Consider the following 5396-nt stretch of genomic DNA (forward strand, 5'->3'; position numbering starts at 1 on the left):
GGGGATGTCTGGGTAGCTTAGTGGTTTACTGCCACCTTCGGCCCCCAGAGTGTGATCCTGGAGACCTGGGATCGAGTCCCACATTGGACCTCCCGCATGGAGCCTGCCTCTCCCTCTGCCTGTGTCTCTGCCTCTCTCTCTCTGTGTCATTTCATGAATAAATAAATAAAATCTTTTTAAAAAATTAAAGTCCTTTGGAGCAAAGCAAGAGATCAGGGTGGTGATGGTTTCTCATTGCCTGAGTTGTGGTATTTTTTTTTTTTATTGGCTGAGCTTATTGCTGAGCAAAGAGGCAAGCAAGGTATGTCTCTTTCTGTTGGGTCTGCAATTGATGACCAGTGGTAGGGTGTAAGAGCTTGCCCTTCTGGCCTCCATACTCTATTTTAAATGAGGTTTCCTTTATTCAGTTTCACATTTCCTCCTTTTGATCAAGATGTTTCTCCAAAGCATCACTGGTCAAGAATTTGGTTTTCTGCATTTAGTGGTTTTGTCCTTTGGTGCCAGGAAGGACCTTTGCCAGTTGTTATGTCCCACATAGAGGACAAGTGCATAGCAGTTGGAAACCATTTAAGGCCATATTTGGTAGCAAGGAGGTTAGGATCCTAACCTGGCAGGGAAGATACCATGATAATGAAGATTATTTTCCCAGTGTGAGGCTCACCCTTTGTATTCCAGAGGGTGTGACTCCTGCAATTTCCCCAAATATGAGGAAACTCAACTGCATAGTTTGTGGTAGGGGAGGACTGTGTTTGCACTCAACCCTGGGCAAACACACACACACACACACACACACACACACACACACAAAACAAGGGAGATTAAGAAAGAGAACACTCAGGCATTTCTTATCCAAAGCCTATATCTCTCATCAAGGTCATAAACCTCAGAGAGCATATCAGCATCCTCCTGAATATGTCATTTCTACAAAGATTTGGCAAGCAACAGATACAAGACTTAAAAATAATTATGCAAAGCAGAATCAAAAGTAATATGACAAATTAGTTTTTATGATGGTTCTATACAAGGAGCCCAAACCTGAATGTAACCAGCTAAATAGGTCAAAAGACCAGGGGTCATTGGGTGAGATTGGTTATAACCAATGGGTTTTTTCCCTGATCTTGTGTAATTGAATTTCTACCTCTCCAGAGGCATTTATCCATGTGCAACAGGTGGATTTGTGATTGTACAAATGCCCCCTTGTTCAGCAATTAGGTAATCAGGGCTGTGGGATTGTCCAAAAGTACTTTAGTCAAATCAGGTGATCCTTGTTGGGCTGCTACTGCTTTAGCTGTAAAATCAGGTAGTTATCCTAATGTTAGGGAGAGATTTCTGCTCATTCATTGGTAATTAACTCTGAGCCAGAGGAGAGAGGCTCTTTTTGAAGGGATATTAGAGAAGAGGTTTTCATTTTGAAAAATAGTTATTTTCCAAAGAAGCATTTGGAAATGTAGCTGAGACATCATTCAAGCCTCAGCCCAAATGTCATATCCCTAGGGTTTCCTTCCATGACCACCCCATCTAAATCAGCCTCTTTAGACTATCCTGCTAGTCTTTATCATATTTCTTTCCTAGCACTTCTTACTGATACCTTTTACCATTTGTTTACTTGCTCATTTAAAGGTTGTCTCTGGGGCAGCCCAGGTGGCTCAGTGGTTTAGCGCCGCCTTCAGTCCAGGTCGTGATCCTGGAGACCTGGGAAGACCCAGGATTGAGTCCCATGTCGGGCTTCCTGCCTGAAGCCTGCTTCTCCCTCTGCCTGTGTCTCTGCCTCTCTCTCTCTCTCTCTCTCTCTTTGTGTGTCTCTCATGAATAAATAAATAAAATCTTTAAAAAATAATAATAAATAAAGGTTGTCTCCCTTCCAAGAGAATGTAAGCTCCAAGAGACAAAGCACCTTACTAGTCTTATTGACTATCCCAATTACTTGGCACAGTGTCTGCTATTTATTGGGTGTTAAATATTTCTTAAATAAATGAATGTGCAAGGGGCACCTGGCTGGCTCAGTTGGTGAAGCATGCGACTCTTGATCTTGAGGTTGTGAGTTCAAGCCCCATACTGGGTGTAAAGATTATTTAAAATAGGAGTGTCTGGATGGCTTAGTCCGTTAAGCATCTGCCTCTGGCTTAGGTCATCATCCCAAGGTGCAAGGTGCTGGGATCGAGTCCAGCATTGAGCTCTCTGCTCAGTGGGGAGCCTGCTTCTCCCTCTCCTCCTCAATCATGCTCTCTCTCACTATTTCTCTCTGTGTCTCTCAAATAAATAATATCTTTAAAAAAAGATTACCTAAAATAAATAAATAAGCTTGGAAAAATAAAATAATGTTCAAGATAGTTGCATGAAGAGGTGTATCCATTAAGTTAACCGCAACCACTGTAAAAGATAAATCCCCAAATCCCAATGGCTTGTAAAATAAAATTTTATTTCTCATTTACATGAAGTCCATTCAGGAGACCAAACTATTTTTTTTCTGGTTCTGCTCTCCTAGTGGACTTTCATGTCCTCTGCATTTAGTCAGCAGAGGGAATAAGAGGATGGTGAATCACCAGTGAAATTTTTTGTAGGCTAGGAGTGACATATATTACCTCCTCTTGTTTTATTTTGGCTGGCACTCATTCATGTGACTAGTTCATTCAAAATCTGTAAGTTTGAAGTCTGTTCAAAATTTCTGATTTGAATAAATTTTTTTTTAAATGTGGCAGACAGGGTGCCTGAGTGGCTCAGTCAATTAAATGCCTGCCTTTGGCTCAGGTCCTAAGCTCAGTCCCACAGCCCTAGGATACAGCCCGGTGTCGGGGTCCATGCTCAGCAAGGAACCTACTTCTCCCTCTCCCACTGTTCCTACCCCCTGCTTGTGTGCTCAAACTCTCTCTCTCAAATAAATAAAGTATTTCTTTTAATGTATGATTTGAGAGGCAACTAGCTGGCTCAGTCAGTGAGCAAGTAACTCTTTCTCTCTAGGTCATGAATTCAAGGTCCATGTTGGGTGAAAAGCTTCCTTTTTTTTTAAGATTTTATTTATTCATGAGAGACACAGAGAGAGAAGGAAGCAGAAATACAAGTAGGCTCCATGCAGGGAGCCCGATGTGGGACTCGATCCCAGGACTCCAGGATCATGCCCTGAGCCAAAGGCAGATACTTAACCGCTAAGCCACCCAGGCATCCCTGAAAAGCTTACTTTAAAAAAGTTTTGTTTTATTTGAAGCTGTCATTGATTAATGAATAAAGCAAGTCGATCACAGAAGCACTAAAATGTCTGCTCTTGTCCCCATGTTCCCAAAGATAGTAAAAAGGTCTAACATGACAACCTAAAGATAAATTGTTTATGTAACATGCATTCATTTATAACAGAATTATCATAAATTTAAAGGAAAATATAACTATAAATCATAAAGTTAACTTTTAGTAAATACTTATGGCAATTATAAGTTAAAACATTACTTTTTTTTTTCCCAATAAGCTATGGTCAGGATATTTTTCTTGTGTCCTTAATGATGTCATATTGCCTTCCTCTTCTCGATGACCTTCTATAGAACAATCTATAAAATCTGTCTCTCCATCTATAACACATGTGTTCCACCTCAGGCAATTATATAAATTATTATATAATTTATTACATAATTTAAATTATATAAATTATTATAATTTAATCTTAAATATTGCATCTACAAGATGATTTTTGGGAGAAGAAGCCAAATAATTAATCTCAAAAAAACTAAGAACACCAGAAGAAACCGTTTTGCACTGGATTATAATTGTCTATTGCTCTCCTGCTTCTCCGCCGGATCCAGTTCCTTGAGTGTAGGAACCTTCTTTAGATTCCCATCTTTTCCATGGTGCCTGTACACAGTAAGGCCTCAATGTTTAGGTGAAATTCTATAATTAGACTATTGAAACAATATTGAGAGAGGAACACGTCCCACATCCTCCTCCAGAATGCCAGCAGACAGATTTATATCCCCCAGGCAAGAGACTGGCAGCTATTTCTTTAAGAAACTGAATCACACAAGAGAAAAGGTCTATAGATTCTGACATTTGGGGGTCCAAACTAGAAAAATTTAATGGTCCTCCACAAAAACTACAGTGAAGCCCACTTAATGAGACCTACCTACCCATGTCTCCACAATTTCTGTTTGATTTTTTAGAATCTGGGGACCCAGGATTGCCAGGTATTTGAAATATATGCCACCTGCTTGGCAGAGAAAGATCATACACTGTTTTTTAAAGACAAAAAAAAAATAAAGAGAGGAAAATACAGACTTTAATTGATATCCTCAGGGAGATATGAAATATATTGCATATAGGAAACAAAGACAATATTATTAAAAGGGGAAAAAAGAGAACAAAACAGAGTTCTTGACAATTACAGATTAGATAGTGGGCATAAAAAAATTCTGTGGAAACTCTGGCTGGTGAAATTGAGGAAATATCTAGAAAGAGGAACAAAAAGAGAATAAAAGGAAAATAAGGGAAAGATTTTCTTTCCTTTTTTTTTAGTCTATCCAGCATGCCCAATATTTGTCTAATAGGAACACCAGAAAAATAAATACATAATTAAAAATGCTAAAGGGAGGAAATTTCAATAAAACTAAAGAAGAAAGGTAACTAGAATTGATGGAAATAATTGTCCAAACTGAAAGGGCACATTATACGTGTCTAGATTGAAAGATTGCTATTAAGAAGGTCTGGACTAACACAGAAGTCAGTTAGTAATACCTAAAATTAATCCAAAGATGCTGTATCTACCTTAAAGACTACTATTAATAGTGAATGAGAAAATATTTATTCCAAAGTGCATGACCATGAAATTGCAAACCACTAAGGATAGAGATGGTCCTAAAGCTCATAGAAAAAAAACTTGCATTTAAAAGTTTGAGGAGGTGGAGTTCTCAGATGGCTCAGTCTGTTAAGCAGGTGACTTCTGGTTTTCAGCTCAGGTCATGATCTCAGGGTCGTGGGATTGAGCCCCACATTCGGCTTCGTGTATGCTTGTCCCTCTCCCTCTACTCCTTTTCATACTCTTTCTCTCTCAAATAAATAAATGAACTCCTTTTTAAAAAAGTTTGAGGAGATAGGGGATCCCTGGGTGGCTCGGCGGTTTGGTGCCTGCCTTCGGCCCGGGGTGTGATCTTGGAGTCCCAGGATTGAGTCCCGCGTCGGGCTCCCTGCATGGAGCCTGCTTCTCCCTCTGCCTGTGTCTGCCTCTCTCTCTCTGTGTCTCTCATGAATAAATAAATAAAATCTTAAAAATAAAAAAGTTTGAGGAGATAATGGTATCACACTTCTCAACAGCAACATTGGGGAGCTAAGACTAGGGAGTGATGCCTACAAAATTCTGGGAAGATAGAATTTTAAAACTAGAATTTGATAAGAAAATTATCAGACATATGGGGTAGAGG

General features: G+C 39.4%; 1 non-coding gene across 1 annotated transcript; it reads left to right on the forward strand.

The window, feature by feature from the left end:
• The first annotated feature begins 599 nt into the window (after positions 1 to 599).
• On the forward strand, positions 600 to 764 carry LOC129501911 (U1 spliceosomal RNA). Its single transcript, XR_008662851.1, has one exon. It is a non-coding gene; the product is annotated as a U1 spliceosomal RNA (small nuclear RNA).
• Positions 765 to 5396: the final 4632 nt, after the last annotated feature.

The sequence above is a fragment of the Nyctereutes procyonoides genome, unplaced genomic scaffold (assembly GCF_905146905.1).
Source record: "Nyctereutes procyonoides isolate TBG_1078 unplaced genomic scaffold, NYPRO_anot_genome, whole genome shotgun sequence".
NCBI lineage: Eukaryota > Metazoa > Chordata > Mammalia > Carnivora > Canidae > Nyctereutes > Nyctereutes procyonoides.